Source organism: Plutella xylostella, chromosome 22, assembly GCF_932276165.1.
Source record: "Plutella xylostella chromosome 22, ilPluXylo3.1, whole genome shotgun sequence".
Classification (NCBI taxonomy): domain Eukaryota; kingdom Metazoa; phylum Arthropoda; class Insecta; order Lepidoptera; family Plutellidae; genus Plutella; species Plutella xylostella.
This window is the reverse complement of record NC_064002.1, coordinates 8,067,444-8,093,426: the sequence shown is the minus strand read 5'-3', so window position 1 is coordinate 8,093,426 and position 25,983 is coordinate 8,067,444. Positions and strand designations below refer to the sequence as shown.

The window sequence follows — 25,983 nt, the reverse complement described above, 5'->3', positions numbered from 1 at the left end:
GCTCCAATATTGCTGATACTCGTATGAAGTTTCGAGACACAATATTCATTTTTTATACTTCTATCGTATTGAAGACGGTTCATAGATGAAAATCGAATGTCTTGTATTACTACTGAAGTACTGAAATCATGAAACTGTGATTTAGGTACGAATAAGTAAAAGGAGAATAAGATTAGAGAAAAAACTCAACTATCCTAACTAATATTATAAATGCGAAAGTAACTACGTCTGTCTGTCTGTCTGTCTGTCTGTCTGTTACTCTTTCACGCCAAAACTACTGAACGGATTTGAATGAAATTTGGTATACAGATAGTCTAAGCCCGGAGAAAGAACATAGGCTACTTTTTATCCCGGAATTCCCACGGGAAAACTTTTTAAGGCGAAGCGAAGCTCGCGGGAACATCTAGTAATAAATATAAAGAAGAACTGAATTTACGCTGAGGTTCTTTATGTTTTTTTACTATCTAGGAGCGCATAAAAATATTGAATGGGTCTGCGTTAGACAGGCAAACATGCGCCTCTATAAGACGGTTCAAGTGGGATGATAGAGACCTCTCTTTGAAATTGTGTGGAAGTTCCGTCACAGAAAAAGGATAGATATTTTGAAACAAAACCGCCAACATACAGGGAATGTACTTATTACTTGTTTACAGTGTAAATCTCCAGTTTTTCCTTTCGGTCACGCAATTTGAAGCTAAAAACCTGAGGCAAACAAAGTTACGTTCACATCCGCGAGCTAGAATTAAAGGCCTACACATGGAGTTTGAGCTGAATGTGACATTGTGCGAGTCTGGTTCCGGTGAAACGGTGTGTGCCTTCACCCGTGCGCCGAGTCTCAGATTTACTATGGCGTATCTGAGGCGTGTTTAATGAGGGCGCTTGGGCGGCCGGCGGCGGCGTGGCGGCGAGCGGCGCTGGGCGGCCACTCTCGGCTACGAAAAACCCAAGTTTCAGAGCGCTGTTGTGCTAACCAAGACCCTATTCCGTTGTATTAATCATATCGATTGCATGACAGCTCTCGTTCGTTAGTTTTTTTCGTTGAGCTTGACTAGCCCCTCCGGCGTGACGTCAGCGGCGGCGGCGCGCACCGCCCTGCGCACGCCCGCCCGCGCCACTCGGAGCGCGGCCCGCGACCAGCCCGCTCGCCGCCCGCCGCTCAGGCACCCGCGCCGACTACCGACGACGACGCTGCGACTCACCACACAACTACTTCAAAACTTAAAGTTAAAACCAATAGTGCGCGGCCGCCACCGACCCACCACGCCACCCATCACCCACAATTGACTTTGGAACATTCAGTGACCACAGTTTTTGGTGTTGGACAAAGTTGGGATGTAACGAAAAGTTCAGGTGAGATTTGAATGTTTCGCGCGGTAGTTTCAAATATGGCCGTAACGGATTACGTAAAAGATTTCCTTTTTTGAATTAAATTTATTTTGAATGTTGTTGGTGTTGAATGTAAAGTTAAGTATGTGAGGATGGTTGCGTAACCGCTGCGCCTAGGTCTAATCCGTACCTTACAGATGACGCAGCGAGCGTCAATTTGTTAATTGAAGAGGGCTCGATCCCAACGAATAAGGGCTTCTAATTAAAACCGTTTTTGCCAAAAAATCTTAATTTATTGGAAATATTAAGTTTATGAAATGATTAATTTATGGAATAGCTTATATTATTTGATTGAGAAAGATGTGATTTAACTATGTAGTAATTATAGTTCAAGAAACGTAGATACAGAATAATATAAGGGAACATAATTATTTTAGGTATCAAATTTGAAGAAATTATACAGTAATATAGGTACCTATGAACTGTAATTTGTAAAAAGATCATTTTCAAACAAGGCTTCCGCCGTGCTACTGAAATTAATTAGATCTCGTGAATTATTTCATACAATTAGGCATCTTTGAAATTAAACAGACGGTAAGCTGCTAGGAATCAGATACGCCATATATTACATAATAGCTTTTGCACTTTGTGATTTTATATTATTATATATGTGGTCTTAGCTACTGTACGGGGTTGCTGTTTTAATTAACACTCGTATTTCAGTGATTGAAAATTCTTACGATTCATCAGAGAAAGTGCATTGATGATTTTCAGATTACATACCGTAAATATTAAGTACAGCTAAATGTATCGATGGATACGTGCGTATGAACAAACAACTCGTACAAACGAAACGTTTTCCATCAATACGAAGCCAAAACCGAATCGAAATTCTGTGAGCAAGCGTCAAAACTAGCGAGCGAGGTTTTAATCCGGATTTGATTCAGACTCGAATCCCAGGCCTTTGCATACTTATGGACCAAAACCAATCACAATACTGTCAGATAAAAGTAGAAGGAATAAAACAGCATGACTGTCCAGTTTAGTAAGATTACGAATGGCCCCTTCAGTCGCATACTTATAGGTCGAGCAATAAATCTTCGTGAAAGCTCGAGTGGGGACGTGGTGCGATAAATACATTACTCTTTATACTCATTTACTGTGGGGCAAGTTAGGATAAATCAGCCAACATTTAATTGTCCTTGTAGGCTGGCGTCTCTTCATATGTATGTATGAGATGGGTGCCCGGGGGAGTTGCTCCTAGAAAACCTCTCTCTGATCCTAAAATAACGGACCCGAACCGATACAAGGAGAGCGCTCATAATCTGTTCTCTTTTATCAATTTTGAAATTGTTTCCATCATGTCCAGTATAATATTTCAAGCTTTTTGTGTACAGGAAAATCAGTCATAATAACCAGTTGATCACAATGGAATTATCACCAGCAATTTCTGTTTTAATCGACGAGGCATTAGACCGAATAATCGACTTGCTAAAATATTCAAGACTTGATAATCCGACGAAATTAATTGCCATCGCCTGCGTTGACACCGGCAAAACATTAATTTGTGCGATAATAAGTACTGATTCTAAGGACGATATATTGCAATGTACAAGAATCACATAGAAGCAAAATGTGGTAAATATGGTAGGGGAGTTTATTTCGCTATTTCTTCTCGTCATTCACTGAGCGGTTTTCCAAAATGGTTCCAAAAAGGTTTCTAAAAACTTTACTTTAAAATACTTAAGTCCTATTTTTTTATATCATACACTTTCTGTTCGCTCAGAGGGTTACAGGGCAATTATTTGTCTGAATCGTTTGTTTTGTCTCAACCCGGGTGGCGGTGTGTCCATATTCCTGATCGCATTTAATCCGAATTCCCGGACGTAGATGGAATAATCTGTTTTGAACTGGTGTTGTCGCTGCATAGAGATCGCTTTCTGCTACAATGTATATAGTTTTCCCGTGAAAATTCCAGTAATTCACGTGCCACATTTTCATAATAATATATTTTATTTAAGAAACATCAGCAAAATTAACTCTCTGTGAGCAACGAAAGGTGAAGAGAAGAATATATTCCTTTGGCAGCAAAATTCTTTGTTACAAATAAATCAACTCACTCCAATCATTCATGGAACTTTCTGTATAGAGCACAGTTTACAAACTATGTTGCCTGTTTCTTTTATTCAAACTATTTCTCTCTTTCTTGATCTCTTTATGTGAAACTTTTTATGTGCACATAATGTACTTATATATATATATATATATATATACCAACCTCTAGGACCTACGGAATTCCCATATTAGGTATTATAAATATTTTTAAGATTACAGCCTAGAACTGACCACACATAGACACCCTCACCAGACGAAGTTCACCGCATCTTGTTAGAGAGAAGTTGCAAGTTTTGGCGACCAGTCAAAATACTTCGACCTCGTTTCGATATTTTGAATCCCAAATTCGTTCGCATCGATTGCAAGTACTAAATTGTGTCGGCTCTGCAATCAGTAGGGTTGTGTCCGGGGAATTAATTCAAATATGTATCAATAACGGTGCGTCGATGATATCTGTGCATCTATTAAGTAAGCACTGTAGGTACTCGGTCTGCATGAAACTATGTACCTACTTGCTATACCTATGTAGATTAGTACGGCTGTCCCGTTCTAGTTTTGATGATATTTGATACGCAACTTTTAAGAGGTCTTGTGTAAGGGAAATATAAATATGGTGCGACGGGATAGCCTAATGTACAATTGTAAATACTTATAGTAAAGTACATAGCTATACAAAAGTACAAAACTAGAAAGAGATAATTACCTAGTTCATTCGAAACCAAATAGCAATGAATGTGATACGTTTAAGATGTGACTGTGTTTTACATAAATATCCAATAGTATTTTAATAATTTTGTTACTTATATTTTTTATTAAATAGTAAATACCTATGTTATTTTTAAATAAATGTAGAAAACACAAAGTATTCAAACCGCTTTTCTGTTTACATTGGATGCTATATTAAATGAATACCGCCGCTTCACTAAACCTCTTTAGTAGAGAGAAATCAAGTAATTTTAGCCGCACGGCTGCATTAAACGTTTTCCCAATTTCCGGACTCGAAATTTCGAGACAATTTAACCCGATAGAAGGTAATATCAATAAACAAAACAACAAAATTATATTATTTTTGTGCTCTCCCTTTTCTTAGCGTGTTTGCCACTAAATACTAAATGAGGACTAGGGTTTGGGTGATCGTGGTGAAACGTATCAGTTTGATTTCATTGAAAATACATAAACGACCCCGCTAAGTCTTTCCTATTATCCCAAGGAGCAGCCCCAGACTGTCCGTGCATCTGAACATGATAATACTATAAAAATGAGTGTTCAAATTATACATGGTACCTACTAAAAATTGTTTTTGTTCAACCGTGTTTTTATAAAAAATTTTTTGGGAAAAGTACCTACAAATGCTTTAGAATACAAAATAAATCCACATATTTGTTTGTTTTTGAAAATTCTTATCATACTAATATAGTGCTTCAAAAAATAAAGCCAGCATTCATGATTTTAAGCGTTCACTGCCCTTTTCTACATGTACATGTATATTCCAGATATAAAAGTATTTGCTCAGAATGAGATTATAGACATCTTGTGTACGTGACGGACCTTTTGCTTTTGCCGAAGAAAAATGTTTGGTCGGAGTCCCAGATCTGTGCTGTTATATCTCTAGTGGTTATAAAATAAAACAAAAGGTTTTCTAACTGAACGTCTAATACTATAACTCCCTTATTCATAGAAATGTTACAATATGTTTTAACTAATAAACTGTTTTGTCCCTCTCTGTGAAAGAACAAATAACAGGAAAGGACAAAACAGTTTATTAGTTAAAACGTTCTGTAACTTCTCTATGAATAAGGGGGTAAGAGTTTCGATAGCAATGTTATTATTATATTATTTAGCATTCCTATCGAGCTTCGCTTCGCTTAAAGGTCATCCCATGGGAATTATTTATTTTAGAAAGTGGCCAAAGGGTGTGAGTATGCTAAATGCCACATTTTATATATTAAAAAAAAATCTACCGCTTATTCCGTGAAAAAGTAATAAAATTAATTTATCCATCTATACTAACTAACTTTGACGTTAGTTATAACGCTTCTCTATTGAAATAAATCAAGGGAAATAACCACAATATTGAATGTTGCTAAAAAAAAAATACGGGATTAAAATAAAATAGCAAGTATCTATTACATTTCACCACAACAGATACTGTACCGGAATCAATTTAGTAAACACTCGTAGTATTTTGATCGTAATTGTGAGCTCGAAGGGTCTAAATAACAATTCCAATAGGCCCTCAACCAGTTTATTCGGTTAATGATTTGCTTTTAGGCTCGGAGTATCGAACAATTGACTTAATTACGGAACTTCGAGTTCTGTTGTTTTATTTGTCAATCATTCGCTGTGGAACAGTGTTAGCTAACTGTTGTTCCTTGTTTGGTTCGTCATAGACTTGCTGACAGGTGTGGCCATAGAAGTTGGTATAGTAAGTAGCTAAAAAAGAGAGACAAACATGCTCATGCTCAACCAAGTTTTTCCAATAATGTTTAGTAGTAGAATTCGGCTTCCGAAATATTTATTGCTAGATTAAAAAGCTTTAGTTGTTTGATAATTCGATATTCCTGACGTATTAATTTAAGGACACACAAATATGAAATGTGTAAAAATATTCCGTTCAAAAGGGTTTCGTTTACTCCCCGCCTTTTGTTGTGTTCATACATAATGTATGCTTGTTTCATAAGTGGCTCACTTCACTAGGCTCTATATCACCCGTGAACAGTGTTTATGTAAAATGGCCCTTATTTATGAACGTATAGCTATGTGTTTACGTTGTAGGTACATACGTACAACGTAAACACATAGCACACAAACACATGAACTAGCTAGTATATTTCATGTTAGCATACACAGTAATGGTGCTCATATACGATCATATATATTAACAGATAACATGACTTAGATGTGTGTTGGTACTATTAATATATTTAAACTGAAACTGAAAAAAAACAATATTTTAATCAGTTTGGAGTAAACGAAAAACCCAAAATACAAATCGCATTCTAAGAAACTTGACAAACGTTACGTTAAACAAATTAACGTACATTTTTATATACAGGATAGGTATAAATAAAACAAAAATAACAGGAAGTTTTAACTTTACTTCAAATGTAGCAATAAAATCTCTTGCTATAGAAGTAAAATTATTAAGCAAAGGTTGTCATTTTTCTCGCTCAAGTTTTTGCAATGGTGTTTAAAAACAACGAAGTGAGTCTCGGTGGGAAATAAGTGATTAAAAAGTCGATTGACTTTTGTTTTGAAGTTATAAAGTGTACAAAACATTTCAAAATTTTATGAGGGTAGTAAATTTTGTTTTTGTAAAGGCAAGAGAAAAAAATATGTTTTTTTTTAGGAAGTATCAAATTGAATGGAAAGTTACTTTAGAAATATATTTTGTACCTATTAGGCATATTTTGTATTATACAGGGTTATTGGTAAGTAGACCGGATCCTTTCAGGAGGTGATAGAGGAAGGCATTTCCAGTCGATTGAAAACATGCATTATCCTAAACTTAACCATTTCTAAGATATTTAATATTTAAGGTTTTTTGAATTTTTTGCCAAAATTTTATGCTTAAAACCGAAAATAAAAAAAACTAGCCACATTTCAATAATTTTTTTGGTTGTTTTCATAAGTAACACCTTAATAAACTAATTAAAATAATCAAATGCGCATTATTCGACTTAAATTAGACATAATACCTCAAAATAGTTAAACATTTTGAAAAAATATTCAAAACGCAAAAACAAATAAATTAAATTAAAAAAGATTTTCATATGACATTTTTTCGTGCACTTCAGCTTAAAAACATGGTCAACTAATAAGCTTTCAAACAAGATGATTCAATACCAAATCGATTAAGGTATCACCAAGATATGGCCAAAACAACCAGAGAAAGCGGAGAAAACTGAGCAGGGGTTTCCATACTAAAGTTAACAGGACTGAAAACAATCACACTTTTTATCTTTAAATTGGGCTAATTTTGTTAGTTTTCCTGTTGAATTTTGTCCGTCTGTGCTGGTTGTTTTGGCCATATCTTGGTGATACCTTAATCGATTTGGTATTAAATCATCTTGTTTGAAAGCTTATTAGTTGACCATGTTTTTAAGCTGAAGTGCACAAAAAAATGTCATATGAAAATCTTTTTTAATTTAATTTATTTGTTTTTGAGTTTTGAATATTTTTTCAAAATGTTTATCAATTTTGAGGTATTATGTCTAATTTAAGTCGAATAGTGCAGATTTGATTATTTTAATTAGTTTATTAAGGTGTTACTTATGCAAAACAACCAAAAAAATTATTAAAATGTGGCTAGTTTTTTTTATTTTCGGTTTTAAGCATAAAATTTTGGCAAAAAAATCAAAAAACCTTGAATATTAAATATCTCAAAAATGGTTAAGTTTAGGATAATGCATTATTGGGTTCAATCGACTGGAAATGCCTTCCTCTATCACCTCCTGAAAGGATCCGGTCTACTTACCAATAACCCTGTATATATTTTATAGTAATAAACTAAACGAAATGTACCTATGTGTTTATACTATGGTATAAAGTCTATCCGAAGATGTGTTTACGATAAGTTGAGTATCCTCATTACTGCCCGTAATTCTGCCAACTTTCCTGATAAGAATCCCCTTTAATATTTAAGTTCCTAAGCGTTGTCGGGCATCTAAGATAAAGTTTTGCTCATTTGTGTGTCACTTAGCTCCACCAGCAAAGTCAGTCATTTAAGTGAATTAGCTTTAATGTAGGCTTTAGTTTAAAGTTACTCTTATCGCAGTTACTAAATTAAATGGAAATAAAGCTATAAAGAAGAACAATTAAAGTAGTAGTAGTAGGTAGATAGATAGATTGTGTGCAGCCGCTGCGAAGCGCTGGTGAAGCCTTCACGAAACGAGCCAATTACACTCGAAGCCAGAAATACACTCAAAATAATCCAACATTTATTTTAATCCCATGGCATCAACAAGAAGGGTCGGCCCCACACAAAAGATGAAGATACTAAAGAAAAGAACATGATAATTAATGACGAACCAACTCTACTTTTCAGATGATCTTTTCATAAACTTTCCAACTCAAGTCTATCAGGAAATTTTGACATGAAATTAAGAAACTGAACGCGTACCGAAAACTTTAGGGGATGGAGTTTACAACATTTAGGTCACTCTTTTAGATAAAGTAAAATTATTATGATTATAACACCAACTAAAATGGTCTTAAAGGGTGTTTTTTGACGAATATACTCGTAGATAGATAAATAATGGGTGCCATGTTCTAGTAACTACTAAAAATAACTTAAAATACATCCGGCAATCTGCAAACGCATATTCCAGTCTGACAAAAAATATTTCACAAGAATGGAGTCAAAGCATTTGCCGTACCATAGCGTACGCCGAAAATGGTTGTATAAAACAATAGAAAACAACCAGAAATGGGAAACAAAACCCGGCCTAACAAACTATGTCAAACGTTGAACATGGTGTACGGACGTCCTTTCAGAAATCGATCGTGTAGGAGTGAAAATCGAATGTAAAGGTGCTTCCTCACTTTCACGTCTACTGTAACATTAGAGATTCGTCTTTGAGCATTACATTACAATACTACCTCCATGACTGGCGAGTATTTTCGTGTAATGTAATATTGTTTCGACATTAATATTAGGTACAAGGTGTGCATTGTAATGCTCGGGTCTCCTCTTTCACTGATGTATGCCCGTTTTGTATCATTACCAGGATTTGTTTGTAATGCTTAAATCTGTAATGTTACATCAAATCCTTGTGATGACTCAGTGAGGGAGCACCATTAGGGTATTCTCCCGTATGCCAGCCGATGGCTGCGAGACTCGGGCACAGATCATATCGAGGTCACGCCGGATTTGGAAGGTCCGGAACCGCCGTTACGGAAATAAGTCCCGGACAAAAAGCCGAATGTAATTCTCCCTCTCGATTGCTATCTGCAAGAGTGGCGCCGCCCCTCGCCCGACTTAATTATGCGTGATAGCGGAATTGAAAAATAAGGCGGGAAGAAAGTAAAAAAAAACCGGCCAAGTGCGAGTCGGGCTCGCGCACAAAGGGTTCCGTAGCAGCAAATATAATATTACAGTTAAATCAACCTATCTCAAAAACTATAAGAGATACTTTGATCAAACCAAAAATCGTTGAAAGAGTTAATTAGCATGCATCACCTCTATTTTTTTTAGAATTTTATACCCCGTAGTTATAAAAATAGAGGGGGGGGGACATACTTTTTACGACTTTGAGAGCTGATATCTCAAAAACCGTTCACTTTAAGAAAAATGTTTTTTAGAAAACTTTATATCATTTTAAAAGACCTTTCCATTGATACCCCACACGGGTATGTACATCGAAAAAAAAAATTTCATCCCTCAGTTACATGTATGGGGGGGCCCCACCCCCAATTCTTTTTTTTACTATTTAGTGTCATATTTTTGTAGCGGTTCATACAACACATATTCCCATCAAATTTCATCACTGTAGTACTTATAGTTTCCGAGTAAATCGGCTGTGACAGACGGACAGACGGACAGACGGACAGACGGACATGACGAAACTATAAGGGTTCCGTTTTTGCCATTTTGGCTACGGAACCCTAAAAAGGTATGAAATTTTATATTAATTCCATCATAAGGTGATTATGCCACCAGCCGCTCACAAATTGATAGGTTATACTTGACCTACTCGCTGCTTTGTTATAGGATCTATGGCATGGCGGGATCGGGATCTTAAGTGAAGCTGCTATTTCTATGCACTCTCGTGCATTAATTTTGCAGCTCTTCTAGGATATATCGAATACTCCCGCCATCTAATGGATAATATGATAAATAAGCTTGCCTGCAAGAGATCGCTCTTAGCGATAAAGCCGCTTATTGCATAATTTTCACTATGTAAAATTTTTATTTTTGTGTTTTATTATCAATAAAGTCATATTATATTCTTTCTAATAAGCTAGGTAGTAAAATAAGAACGTGTACATTCAGCTTATATTTAATAGGTACTCGGTAATTAACTAAAGCAAGCGAGTATGATGAAACATGATACATAAATAAGCTACATACTATTAGGTATTCTGTCTAATAAGGTATTTTGCAATTCAAAGAAATGTTATTTTATAAAAATATAAGTTAAGTAAGTATCTATAAAATTGTTTGTAAAAATGTATGTTATATGGGACCTGTGGCTGCAAATAAATTTTATTCATTTCTTTATTTTATTTTAATTAATCTATTAATAATTTTTTAACAATGATAAGGCTGTCTTCCAAAACTACGTAGTAATATCTGTAGGTAAGTAGAGAAGTCAAGCAATATGCATGAAAATCACATGGAGCTTTTCCACACAGCGATTTTACTCTCTTTAATATTCTAAAGTCTTGAAATTCAATAGCTTCCCGGCAGCTGCCGGCTGCTGTACGACACACGTATAACAATGATAGTTCTCTCCGAGTTATAAAATTTAATGTTAGTGCAGAAGTCAAGAAGAATCCATAAGTCTGAACACCGAGGCAGGTCGATGCACTCAACTGGCTGTAAGCCGCACTTGATTGGACGATTTTGAATTCATCGACCCGGCCTCACTTCACGTCGAATGACTCGCTTGCGTAGTTTTTTTTTGATTCCCTTGAGATCGCAATTTGATTATGCTGCTTCTGGTATGAATCCTTTGCTAGTTGATTGTAATGGTCTTCTGCGTGTGACTGATCAATATTTTTTTTATTACACACCTCTAAATATATAACATTTTATTCTTTTCAGACCTTTGATTGTCCTTATTATTGACAATTGAAGTAGGTAGATACATTATACAATTCATGATCATGAGATCGGTATTGATAAACCCATCATTCGCATATTAGGTTCAAAATTTGAATATTGTGCCTTTAAAATTCTGAAAGGTTGATTCCAATAGTCAATTTCACTTTAACATTTTCACTTTTTTCAAAGATAGATCAGAAGGTTTTTTTTACTGAGGACTAAAGTGGAGGGATAAATATTGTAGGGATTAGGGGCCACTACCGAGGGCGCGAGTGCGCTCTGACAAAGATTAAGGAAAGCAACGATAAATTGTCTTGTTTGCACAATTTATTCAGCCTATAATGGACGCAGCCCTGGGATTTGGGAATTAGCTTTCTTTACCAGTTTTCTTTTGTTTATAAATATTTCTTGAAATGTAGGTATTTTTGGTATATAAAAGAATGAAAGGAACAACGTTAAAAAAAATACCTATCTATCAGTTTCAAAGTAAAAGTTATAAGGGCTACAACATTTTTGACATGTACCTAGTTAGCATTTATAAACATAATACCTATATGAATGTCAAAATGTAGAAACGTCTCGTAACGACAACAATAAACAATAAATTGTTTATATGACGATTCCGTTTTGTTTATTTTAGTATATACGAAACGTATGTAAACCAAAGGCATAAGGTTTACCACCTTATCACATGGCAATGAAGGAATGTTTAGTTTGTGAAGTTTTTCGTGGATATGTTTTCTTTTAGGGTCTCAGTTTTCTTTCGATAAGGGATCGAGTGTTTTCCATTAGTTGGGATTACCTCCGGCGGCGCCGCGCAAACAGACAATATTTATAGAGGTTGTGGAGGAAATTATCGTTACAACGCTTCACTGATCGAGTTTAGGGTTTAGGTAATTTTCGTGTCAGAGACCACTATTCGGAGTGAAAGATTTAATTGACTTTACAAGCGTTACTATAACATCCGACTTCTACATTTCAAGTATTCGATGGAAGATAAAGATCGGTACTAATGAAAATGATAAAGATACCTACTTATTAAGAAGCTGCGCTTTATAACGAGTGACTGAGGACAAAAAAAGTCTTGCGAAGATGTAGGGCGCCACAATAAATTATACTTGTAGTCTCGAACCGTAGCCTCCCCCGAGATCTGTTTTTCCCCCGATCATGAGAACATTTGCTATTGTTAGTTGTAGACAGTCATGCTAAGTACAAACAAGAATAATGTTCTTAGACTTACTTACTTCTATTATACAGGAAGTTGCAAAAATGGTGTACTGATTCGAACAGGGGTGACCCAGAGTCAGGTCATTCTAAACAACTTTCATATATTCTACAAGTTTTGAAAATTCACAAAAAGAAAACCTTGAAACTTAGTTGTTGGTCACGTAACTCTTATTACTATGGAGAACGATTTATTTTTCCCGATTTTCGAAAACTGTTAAAGTTATTCAGAATTACCCCCTGAGTCACCCCTTTGGACTTAGTATACGCTGTTTGCAACACCCTGTATAAAAAAGGGTTTTTTAAAAACCTGTGGCCTATTTGATAACCAATTTAGTGGCAACGCCAAAAACTAAATAATAATAAAAATAATGTAGCGTTGTTTTTGTAATGAACTGTTCAATTTGTATGGCCGCTTATACCCTTGAGGCCAGTACCAGTTATTGAAATATCCCAACTAATCATTAGTAAGGAAAATACCCTTATACGAGTACGTCACAGGACAAAGCTTCAACCATTGTCCTTTTTTGGCGATTTCCGACACAGATACGTTTTTTTCGGATTTCCTTTCCTTATTATTACTTAGAAATGTTATTTCTGACCTGAATTTCGAAGAAAACAAATGTTGTTATCCAATAATGCGTCTTCATTATTTATGCCACTGCATTGGGGACGGAGTTTGACAAATAGTGTAGAGAAAGACACATTGAACAGAACACTTGAGATTGTAAATCTTACAATACGGTTCAAAGTCTAACAATGCAATAGCAGATTCCTGGAAGTCAATCTACCTTACTCTATCTTGTTGTACTAAACGAACTGATAAAATGACAGCTCTTTTTCGTTCATTATTATTTTGTAAAGCAAGTGTAACTCTCTTGTAATGAAAGAAAAGACGCACGAAGTCTAGCAAACTCGAAGGATACAGATAAATAATGTTTTTGTTTTAAACCAGCATTTCATTGTCCTAGGGAAGATGCTTATACCCAGCAGTGGGCAGATACGGGCTGATAATGATGATGATGATGATGATTTCCTTGTCCTCGCGCTCGATCGATTGCTGTGATTTTGGCAGTAATGGACCATACATGACATACATTGTAGGAGATGTTGTTTTGAATACAACATACGGAAACAACACTGGTGCACTTGTTTTTTAACCGACTTCGAAAAAACGAGGAGGTGGTGGTGGAGGAATTCGTCGGTATGTATTTTTAAAATACTTTACTTATGAAGTTGAATGTTTCACTTCATTTAAGGTAAGTAATAGTCAGGTAATTACCTAGATAGGTACCTTAAAAAAACCATTTTTTTTATTTCACGGGAGAAAAAGTTTTAAAATAAAGCAAATATTGAAATCGGCTATCGAAACCACGGATTAACTTACTGAGATTCACGAAAACAATCTTAAACCGTAATCTTTCAATCTTCCTTTGTTAAAAGTATTCATCATTTATGAGGAAGAGGGTTCCTTTCTTTTGGAATCGTTTGATCTTTACCGTATTCTGGTATATATTAATTCGTCTACATGTTGCTCCAAAATTAGAATTTCTTGATTTTATTATTTGCTTTATCGCGATTTCGTGACATTTGATTTGATCTTTTCGGTCCATTTGCCTGAGGGACAGACATTTTAGATTTTTTTAATCACATAGTAAAGTCAGACTACCATTTGTAATAGTAGTTTCATACTCCCATAAAGTCAATCTACCTAAGTACTGGTAGTGCAATGTCTAGTAGAGGTAGTACAGGAGTTAATGGTGATGAATAGATGATGCAGGCATTTATAATATATAATCCATAGAAGTTTGTTTATTGTAACGTTTGCAAAAACCAACGCAAAAACTAACGAATTCTACTTGTCAACCAAAAAAGCCGCATGGAAATAGGTCAATCCGTTTCGACATATCAAGTTTTCAAACAGGGTTAACAGGTAAATACGTTCAATTTTGGAGAACTACTGAATATTATAACGAATTCCCGTAGAAAAGTAAATTATCCTTTTGTGTTCTCAGCTAAGTGACATTCTCAAACATACGGTGTGGTTATTACGTATTTATGAGCCGCAGGTATGGGGGGGGGGAGCTTGACAAATAAACGTTTCGAGCACCGCAAATAATTTCAGGTATCAACGAGATTTCCCCGAAATCGTTTATTAATTCAGGTGAAGGATATACAGTGTGTAGGTACATAAACATTACAATTAAATTATAAATAAAGCATGTAAGGTTGAAGTTAATCAGTGGTAGGCTTGAAAGCAGATGAATAATTATATTTATTACAACAGCACAATGCTTCGTTTATTCTTTAAAAAAATAACTTTAGGTTAACTAGTATTAGACAACAGCGAAGGGAAACAAAGTTTCTAGCATTCTATTCTATTCTGTGTGGGGGTGTAAGTACCTGCACCTGGCTCTCTCGAGTGGAACCTTTGTGCATATCCCCAAGGTCTAAACTGCCTTCCTAAGCTTGGACCATTTCCTACCACGCTGGTCCACTGCGGGTTGGTGGGTTCATATATCTAGATGTGCTAAATCTAGATATGCAGCCTCACGATGTTTTCCTTCACCGTAAGATCGATGATATACATTGTACTTAAGTTAAAAGAACTCATTGGTACATGTCATGCAGCGCCGGGATTCGAACCCGCATCTATTGCGCAAGAAGCGGGCGCTTACCCGACTGAGCTACCACCGTTTCTAGCATTCTAACATGATTTTAATTTATATGTGTTCAATACGTAATTTATTAAACTTGGTTTTCAAATATTTTTTTATCTTTCTAAAGCTATAAGTTAGTGGATGAACTCAGGTTTCACAGTGCAAAGGTAGTAGACCTTTGTACTCTCAAACCTGAGAAAGAAACTGGACTCACTGAATTTACATACACAATACAGTCATTGTATACTATATTATGAATTTTTGTTCTATTTAAAACTACAAAACATACTGAGATAAAAACAAATACAAACGGAAAACTTGTAATAACCAAATGTTTCGGGCGACCATGGTTTAAAACACTATCAAATTGGTTTACATTTATTTCCCTTGTTGTCAGACCAGACATTTGGACACCGGATGTTGAACGGCGCTCGAGGTCAATAGATATAGATTTACTGAACAAGCGACGTTTTGTCACGTCCCGCGCGTCCCGGACACAAACACAGCACGTCCACCAACTTATAACAAGAATTCTTTTTTTGTTTCTCTGACATAAGATGGCACGGATTCGCGCGGACTTTTGAGTTCGTGTCAGCAGCCGAACGAATTTCAAGCAGTAGTTTGAGAAACGGTTGTTTAGAGAGATTTGCGAGGAGTTTGGGAGGTTTATTTGGTTATGCGGGAGGTCTCGACGCCTACTTTGTAAGTCAAGTAAAGTCATTCTCCATAGTAAAAAGTCACGTGACCAACATAATTTCTATGGAAAATGTTTTTTTTTTGCTAATTTTGAAATTCTGATTTTGTTTTTGGGCCTAGATATACCATGCTGCACACGTAGGTTTCGGCTTAGTATACCCTTTTTGCAACATTCTGTACACAGACAGACAACATCTAAGCGGTGGAGGGGCGATTGTGGACGGAACAGAAAATAAACATCGCACTAATACTCGTACGTTCTTAGGTTTGTTTCCCTTCCGTAAACAGTGGTCACATTCCTCAAGCAGAAATAAGGCACAGGTTAATCGTTAAATAAATAGGCTGAGCTGATAAAGGAACCAGCTGTGATGTTCCCTTCTTGTGTGACATACCTACTAATGATCGAATAGGTACCCCCTCCCGAAATAAAAAAGAAAATTTTAGAATATACAAAATCATGAATATCTTAAATAAATAGTTTTAATTGACTTGACGATCACGATTGAAACAACCTTTGACCGTACCGGTGGTTTCTATCCACGATTCATAATAAAATAATAGCTTCTTGTTAGTATATCTCAACTAGGAACAGCTAACGTAACACTTAAATATTTATTTTACATTAAAATAAATAGTGCAGCGCCCTTTATTAAATTAAACGAACTTATTTCTTTATTCTCACAAGGTGTGTTTAGAAAGGGTTGAAAATTCAAAATTCATTCTTTCCCTTGAAAACATTTTACGATTTCACGTGCGGGTTTCCTATTTGTTTTTTTTATTTCGGTTGCCAATTGCCATGTAATCCCATGCAATTTGACAGGTAACGTACATTGGGGGAAAATAAACGCAGCCAGCATTATAGATACCTTTAGCTGGGGTGCAATAGAAGAGCGCCACCAACATTTGTAAATATATACATCTAGTTAAATATAAGTTTTCTATTATTAGTTTATTTAGTTAATATTATTATGTATCTGCTTAAATAAATGTATATGATAATGTTGGGTTGATGTTGAAAAAAACTCTAAACAAAATAATATTCGTTCTAATTCTACCGTACCTTAACTTAATATTATATTTACAGTTCGTTGGTGCGTAACAGTACAGACCGCCACCATTTTAGCTAGTAAGAACTAAGACGTGTTCTGCAAAATATTCGGGTAATCTTGTGACTTCAATTACAGAAACTGACAATCTTCTTTTATAACTCTGCCTTTCGACTATTCCCAATAAAATGTGAACGTTGCCTAAATATCCCATGTTAACGTCGCGACTTAATGTTTGTGTTCCAACGCCAAGGCATGTTCAGCAAAATATTTTACGATCTCGTAAAATAGAATTCTATTATCGTTATAGGCGCCATGTCGGGGATCAATCACATTTTAATGTAGTATGTTTGAAATAAGAAAAAATACTACATTTATCATCGAAACATATTATTACTCGTATATACCCATCATAAAATACATAGCATTAAACACGAAATTTCCTGCCTTAAATTTTACCTCTATATCATATTGGAACGTGGTAAAGTAAATTGTACGACCACAAGAATGTTATTTTTGCGTATCTATAGACCGCAAAATCGTCTCCGCATATGTTAAGATAAAATATTCCTTGCTGATATAGCCTTAAGGTCCTCGTTTTATTGGAGAAGAGAGCATGTTGTTAAAGGCCACTTTTGTCGTGCAAGTTCGAGGGCTAAGAAAATATTCTCGAAAATGTTTGTGGAGAGAAGTGATGAGGTGAGCTGATATTTCAGCTTTCAGTGTATCGATACCTATTTATTTATGCTCAAAAATAAGTATTCAATGACTCGTAAATTTCGAAGGTTTTTAAATTTTATATTTTAATTAATTAAAGGACTATCTGAAAAGTTTTTGTGAAAACTCTCATTTTTCATTAATGTAATTTTTAAATCCGATGAAAAATTTGAAAGCTTTTACAAAAAAGATTGATTGATATAAGGGTGTACAAATTCCACCAGTCGCGGAAAGAATATTTAGACGCCAGCCAGTCTACAAAGGTGAAAGAAATGGACGGTAAATTGTAAAAAATAAGGGTGGGCCGGGCCGTGAGTCTTTTATATTGTGAGATGGCTTCATAAATTACTTCAATAAAACCCACAGAATTATGTTGCCTTGTAAAATTCTGGTTGTGGTTGATAAATCACTCTGCTTTGTTAGGTGCTCAATATCCATCAACCATCATCTTAGCATCTAAATAAACTGATTTGTAGGGTTAAGCTATATGTTTCTGAGTCAACTAGGTTCAACAATGCTTCAAGGGGTTTTCAGTAGTTTCATGAATTTCACAGTCCAACTAAGCCGCTGGCATGAACAATTTACCCCTTGTCAGTACGAATACTATTTGATCGTTTATAAAAAAAACCTAGACGAACTTTTCTAGTGTTCACTAGCTCGACTGAAAAACTGATATATTTGGTCGGGTACATTTTTGAATGCGAATCGACAACTGTCAAACTGCAGATGCTATTGGCTCTGAAATTTTGTTGAATGGATGTATCCAAAGAGTAAGTAATACTACGTTGATTACAGCGGCTCGGCTATGGGATTTCAATGGTGGCGCACACTTAATTTTCACTTCATTTTTCTCAAACTTAACTCTCAAATATTCATCACAAATACTATAATCTTAAAGGTACAAACCTAATCATCGCTACTAAACCTGTTGCAAGATAAGTTCTGTATAATGACTTGAATGCCTTTTTTAAGCATCTCTCTCTCAACGCTTAAGTTCATTATTTTATTCCAGAACTATAATGTTAAGGCAGGTATTCTGTAATGAGGTAACAGATGAACGTATTTGTCAATGTTATTGTTAAGCACAGGGCACATGAACCTTTGCCGATAACCGATTTTCTTACATAGTAGCCGTCGAGACCCCTGCATAACCAAATAAGCCTCCCAAACTTCTCGCAAATCTCTCTAAACAACCGTTTCTCAAACTACTGCTTGAAATTCGTTCGGCTGCTGACACGGACTCAAAAGTCCGCGTGAATCCGTGCCATCTTATATCAGAGAAACTTACGTTAACCTGATTAAATCATCATCAAACTGTTGTACTGAAAGTGGTAACCGGTATAATTTATTAACTGTACATTATGTTACCGTTACTAACAGTCTGTTAGGTATAATGAGCCATTAAAGTATAGATAAACTTACATCTAGAGTGTAAATAGAATGCCACAGCCTTAGAAAACAGTTAACACGATTCTAAATTCGTTACACATTTTCTTTTACAGACCCTTTTAAATTGAGCTGCAAATACTCCAAGCTTATCACATTACTTTGACCGAAGTTGGGTCGCTGAAAACGGACAGCATATTTCTCGACCTTTAGAGGGTTACGCTAGCTTAACAAAAAAGAAAACAAGAGCTTTTATGCAATCAGAAAGTTTAATGCAATGAGATAGAGTCGTGGTGAGCGCATCGGCACTCCTAAAATTAGTTTTTCGTAAGCGAGAGTGACCCCCTGGGCCAGCCCGAGTGCGCACGGTTCTCATCTATTTTGATATTACTCTCAGGGCGATTGTGTTAGGAGCGTGCAGCCGAACAATCATCTCATTTACACAGACTCGATGTAATTTCCATAAGATGAAAGAGGCTTCCATTGAACGTTTAAACTTGACTGCTGATGCGAGCCCCTGAGGGAGTAGGTGATGTATATTGTATACCTATGTCTATAAGTATTGTACCAGCACGTTATGTATAAATTAGAAGAATCATTTTGTATGATTACATTATCATATTACCGTATTACCGGATTCACTCAGTGTACATATTTAAACTATGAGATAGCTATATTATATTTCATATTAATACCTAATGCATTGTTAACTTAGCTTCTCAAAAAGAAGGGTGCCATGATAAAATAATAAAATCGTCCGACTCCTCATAACAAGACCTGACAACGTAAAAAACTAAGCTGTAATAAAAAAATGCTACTCGTAAAGTGGGGTCCGATGCCGATTCCTAAGATTACAAAGGGGTTGGGTTTATCCCGAGGGGACTGCAAAATGGGAAGCATTTTTGAGAAAACAGTTGATCTCGTTTGTCCTGCAGGATTCATTACATAAATTACTTCTTCTCATTGAAATACCTATAGTAGATTTTGACACTAATTTTACATTAAAATGAACACCCACCCTAACTATGTTGACCAGCTCTCGTTATCTATATGGATACCACACTTTTTTCACTTACTAATCCTATTATTAATAATTGTTATATTAGTAATGGAGAAATAGATTTTACATAACATACTCACACGCAATGAAACAGTTCCACCTACCATTGTTGTGACATATATATATAGTGTCGAACGTCAATTTGCGGCAAAACTTATTAAATACTAGCTGTTCCCGCGCGCTTCGCTTCGCATTAAAAAGTTTTCCCGTGGGAATTCCGGGATAAAAAGTAGCCTAGACCATATGTATGTCGCAGGCAACTGGTTTAATCTCCTGTTTGATTGAACCACTAGCCCGTTCATTGGATGGCGCTATTTAGTTGTATGACTAAAGGACAACTCGTCAAGTCGTTGATTGTAACGTTCGACGTCTTGACTGAACGTCATACAGCGATGTTTAATCTTGAGGTTGTTCTTGGATTAAATGATGTAACTCAGCTTTACTTAACAGAATATTGGTTTATTGGCAGGTTTTTACATGTATATCTTGATAATTAATATCTTGCAAAAGTTGTATGAAAGAAACGTGTTAAAAGTTTTAAGGTTAAAAAAGAAGTGAAAAAGAAAAGTCACTGTCGCCGGTTGGCGGTAAACGTCACAGAGTATCTTCTATGTGTCTATGGTTTCTTTAGGCTGGCCGGCTGCTTGCAGATGTATTTGTTTAGGCTGCCGGCTGGTTGCAGACACTTTCTGTGCTAGTCTGGTCGTAGACAATCTCCCCCCCCTCGAAATCTGTGGGGTTTCGAGTACTCGAGTCTTCAGCTCTCGTCATCGGCAGTGGGCAAATGTTTCTTATGGCTCGTCGAACCGTTCCTCTTGTGGTTAGTACATCTGCGACTCGAGCGACGCCGTCTTGTCCTGGATGTAGTTGCTGAATGCGACCCAGGCGCCATTGAAGTGGAGGTAAGTTGGCTTCTTTCAAGATGACCATGTCACCGACTTGTATCTGGCCTTGATTGATACGCCATTTTGATCTTTGCTGTAGCTCGCATAGGAATTCGTGACGCCAGCGATCCCAAAAGTGTTGTCTGGTTTGTTCGATCAGCTGATAGTGGCTTAATCTGTTTGGCTGGACGTCTATTAGTGCTGGTGATGGTAGCGAGGTTAATGGCCGACCGATCAGGAAGTGCGCCGGAGTTAATGGATAAAGGTCGGTCGGATCCGACGATAAAGGAGTAAGCGGTCGCGAATTTAAAATTGCTTCTATTTGAACGAATAACGTTGTAAGCTCCTCAAACGTCATATGATTGTTACCTATCATGCGTATTAAATGAAATTTAGCGGATTTAACGCCTGCCTCCCAAAGCCCCCCAAAGTGGGGAGAGTAAGCCGGTGAGAATTTGAATGTGATACCTTCGTTGGCAGCAAAGCTTGAGATGGATTCATTGCATGTTTTCAAAAATCTTGCTAATTCATTGTTTGCGCCTACAAAGTTGGTACCATTATCGCAGAATATTGTCGTAGGCTTACCTCTACGAGATGCAAAACGTCTGAGACAAAGAATGAAAACCTCTGTGCTCAGGTCTGAGGCAACTTCTAGATGGAGTGCCTTTGTTGAAAAACACACGAAGAGACATAAGTATGCCTTTGAAAATTTACAACCGCGGCCTCTGCGATCTCGTATGGGAAAGGGACCTGCGAAATCAACACCTGATACTTGAAATGGATAGTTAGGTGTGACTCTGGAAGTTGGCAAATTTCCCATCACTGGATTAATTGATTGAGCTTTTAAAATGCGACAGATACGACAATTATTAACGGTTGTTCTAGCTAAAATTCTTCCAGAGATGGGCCAGTAAGTTTGTCTTAAACTGGTAAGTAAATGATTGGGTCCGCCATGTAATAGTTTAATATGTTCATGAGCGAAAAGAAGTTTCGTGAAGTTATGATTTGAGTCTAATATTATAGGATGTTTTTTATTGTAAGGTTCGGCTGAACTTTGTATACGTCCGCCTACGCGGAGAATGCCTTCCTCATCAAGGAATGGGTTTAAGGAAACCAATCGTGACTTGCCAGGTAATTGTTTATTGTTTAACAACAATTGTATTTCGTCCTTGAAACATTCTGTTTGATGTTGTTTTACTAAAGTATGTAACGACCTATCTAATTCAGTAGTAGTTAAGTGGCCTGTTACTGGATCTTTTGAAAAGTGTACAAATCTAAGCAGGTAAGCTGTACTTCTCAATAGCAATGTAAAGTCACTATGTTTATCAAAGTTTACTAATTTGATTGTCTTGTAGTTAGTTTTTGTAGTCGTAGTATTTGTAGTTGTAGTGCATGTAGTAGTAGTAGTGTATGTTTCTTTAGCTTTAGATTTAAGTTTAGTATTGTAAGCTCTTTTTTCAGGCACCCCCACAGGAAGAATGATGCCTTCGGGCCAATATGAATCACTTTCGGACAAGAATTGTGGACCTCCCCACCATACCGTGGCCCCCTGCATTTGCCTTGGATCCATACCCCGAGATGCTAAGTCTGCCGGATTATGTATACCCGGGACATGCCTCCATGATCCAGACGCCGTGAGCCGCTGAACATCTGCAACTCGATTTGAGACGAAAGACTTCAAGTCACCCGGTTGCGAACCTATCCAGCTAAGTACTACCGTAGAATCAGTCCAATAATATTGTTTGCTTATGGTTAGTCTGAGTGATTGCAATATTTTTGAGACTAACCGGGCCGATAGCACAGCACCACATAACTCTAACCGTGGTATAGTCTGCGTCTTTACAGGAGCGACCTTAGATTTTGCACACAATAATTTTACTTGAACCTGACCGGAGATGTCGATAGATCGTAAGTAGACGCATACCGCATAAGCATCTTGAGATGCGTCACAAAATGAATGTAGCTCAACACTAGTAGGCTCCTTGATAAGTACATACCGCGGTATGGAAATTATTGTCAGATTTTGTAAACTTAATAGAAATTTACGCCAAACTGCTTCTATTTCTGAAGGAATGGGATCATCCCAATCTAACTTTGTCATCCACAACCTCTGCAAGATGATCTTTGGCGTGATTGTACACAGACTTAGCAAACCTAGCGGATCAAACAGCTTGGATGAGTCTGATAAGATGGAACGCTTTGTAATTTTAGATGAATAATCTAGGTTCATTGGGAATTTAAACACATCATCTGCAGGGTCCCATTGAAGTCCTAATGTACCTGCTTGCGAATTTAAATCGAGATCCTTGGGGTCAATGAAGTTTTCGAAGTTTTTAAATATTGATGGTGTATTTGTTCTAAATTTTCGCAACGGAAAACATGCGGATTGAAGAATTTCTGTTACAGAAGTTAGGGTGTGCCTTAGCTCCTCTTCGGAGTGGCTTCCTGTTATATAGTCATCAATGTAAAAATCGTGCTTTATGGATTCAGAAACCTTGTCGTCAGTACATTCTTTTGCTAGCTGAAGTAAGCATCTAGTGCTTAGGAAAGGGGCTGAAGCCGTACCATATGTTACGGTATTGAGCTGAAATATCTTGATTGGTTTGTCTTCACTATCGCGCCATAAAATCTGTTGCAAGTGTCGTTGACCCGGATTTAATGCCACCTGTCGATACATTTTCTCTATGTCACCGGTGACTACATATTGATGCTGCCTAAAACGCAGTAAAATCGAAAATAAGTCATCTTGTACGACTGGGCCAACGTGTTGTATATCGTTTAGCGATTTGCCCGATGACGTCACTGCACTGGCGTCAAAAACTGCACGAACTTTTGTGGACGTACTACTCTCCTTAATAACAGCATGGTGTGGTAAGTAGTACCCAGATGTAGAATCAGATATTTCAGTCATATGCCCTAGACTTTCATATTCATGCATGAACTTGTTGTATTCCTGACGTAGAGAAGAATTGTTCCGCATTTTTCGTTCCATTTGAAATAACCGTTTTTCGGCTATATTATAGGATTCACCTAATACATCGGATGATTCACGTAACGGCATAGTCACGCAAAATCTACCATCGTTATCGCGATAGGTAGTATCGTTGAAATGTTTCTCGCAAAAATTGTCATCCGCAGACTCAATTTTCTCTGATGGTGGAATATCTTCGAGTTCCCAAAACTTTGTAAGTTGCTGTTGAATGTCTTTACTGAAGTTACAGTATGTTTGTGGTGAATTTATGTATTTCCCTCCCATGGGGCCAGCAACTACCCAACCTAACTGGGTTTCATGAAGAAGAGGCTTATTAAAACCTAATTTGATTTTTGCGGAACTAATAATATCCCAGAAGATGTCTGCTCCCAATAGCAAATCAATTTCACCAGACATATAAAATGTGGGATCAGCTAAGATGATGCTTGTGGGGATATTCAACTCATTCACTTTGATATCTATTTGGGGCAACCGGTCTGTAATCATAGGAAGCACATAGCACTTGACCGGAGCGGTGAATGAGTTATGTAATGACTTTATTTTTAATTTGCAATGTTCCGTTATGTTTAGTGTGGCATTGTTAAGACCAGAGATGCATTTGAGTTGCTCCTTAATTGAAGTTGCACCAATCTTGGCGCGAGCAGCCTCCGTTATAAAAGATGATTGACTTCCGCTGTCAAGCAGAGCCCTCAGAGTGTATTTTTTGTCATTGTTTGTAACCTCCACCAAAGCCGTAGACAGAAGAGCTGGGTTGGAGGAGACAGCAGACATAGAAATCACCCTTGAATTGTCTATTTGTTCATCAGAAGAAGTCTGATCGTTCTGGATTGAATTGTTGTTTGTAGTTATTAGAGATGTAGATCCAGAACTCTCAGCTTGTTGTAGTGATTGTCTTTGTTGTACTTGTTGTACTGGTTGTGCGTGTGGAAGAGATGATTGTTTGTGTAACATTGTGTTGTGTTTTCGCCTACAGATGCGGCAGCCACCGAGCCTACATTGATAAGAAGAGTGGCCACGACGAAAACAATTGTTGCATATTTTCCATTCAAAAACCTTTGCAGCTCGTTCTTCCACCGGTAATGCTTTGAATTTCAGGCATTCATATAGTTTGTGATTTTGCTTGCAATATTAGCAACATATTTGTCCTTGACCTTGACTTTGAAAATAACCTTGACCTTGAGATTGGTCTTGACCTTGAACTTGAGTTGACCCGCCAGAAGAAGAGGCCACAAAGGATTTTGACTTTGTGAATGGATGAACCTGTTGTTTTTCTACTTTGACAGCTTTGCTGGCCTGTACTGTTTCTAAAACTGTTGCACGTTGACGTATAAAATCAAAGAAGTCGGCTAACGTTGGTGAGTCCAAGTTGCTACGGAAATCTTCCCATGCTCGATTTGTGATTGAATCTAACTTTGATGAGGCCATGTGTATAATTAAAGTATCCCAACTAGATGTTGGCTCGCCCAGAATGTTTAAAGCACTCAGATTTTTTGTTATTGTGTCAACTAGGTTGCGCAAGCCACGATCGGATTCCTTAGAAAGAGGTTCTAATGTAAATAAGCACTTAATATGCTCATTTATCAGTATCCTTTTGTTGTTGTACCTATCGCACAACAGAGACCATGCTATTAAATAGTTGTCTGAACTCACGGTCACTGAACTTATTAAAGCCAAGGCGGGGCCCTCTACATAACTCTTCAAGTATTGAAATTTACTGATGTTATCAATAGATTCATTGTTGTGTATCAAAGACAAGTACATGCCATGAAATTCTAGCCATTTGTTTGTATCACCATTGAAAGAAGATATTTTGAGCGGCGGTAACTTAATGTTACTCTGACCTGAGTTACATTGAGATGAGGATGAAGATTTGTTATTAGATTCGTTGAAATTATCTATTAATTCTTGTGCTTTTGCCATGAGACTGAACAGACGGTTCTCGGTCTCCTCTCGTTCGAGCATCTGTTTCTCTACTTCACCCTCCTCCAATGTCTCCAACATTAATTGTGTCTCATCGAATTGATTGGACAAATCTTGCAGTTTTGTTAAACGTAATGTTAATTCAGCTATTTGTAATTTTGTCACACTCTCTAAGTCACAAAGAAGTGA

General features: G+C 36.8%; 1 protein-coding gene across 1 annotated transcript in view; it reads left to right on the top strand.

Moving 5' to 3' along the window:
• Window positions 1–1,121: 1,121 nt before the first annotated feature.
• Window positions 1,122–25,983, top strand: part of LOC105391172 — a 114,996-nt gene continuing 90,134 nt past the window's right edge. Inside the window, exon 1 of the mRNA XM_048629329.1 lies at window positions 1,122–1,350. The gene's annotated coding sequence lies outside the window, so the exon portion shown is untranslated. The remainder of the gene's footprint in view (window positions 1,351–25,983) is intronic.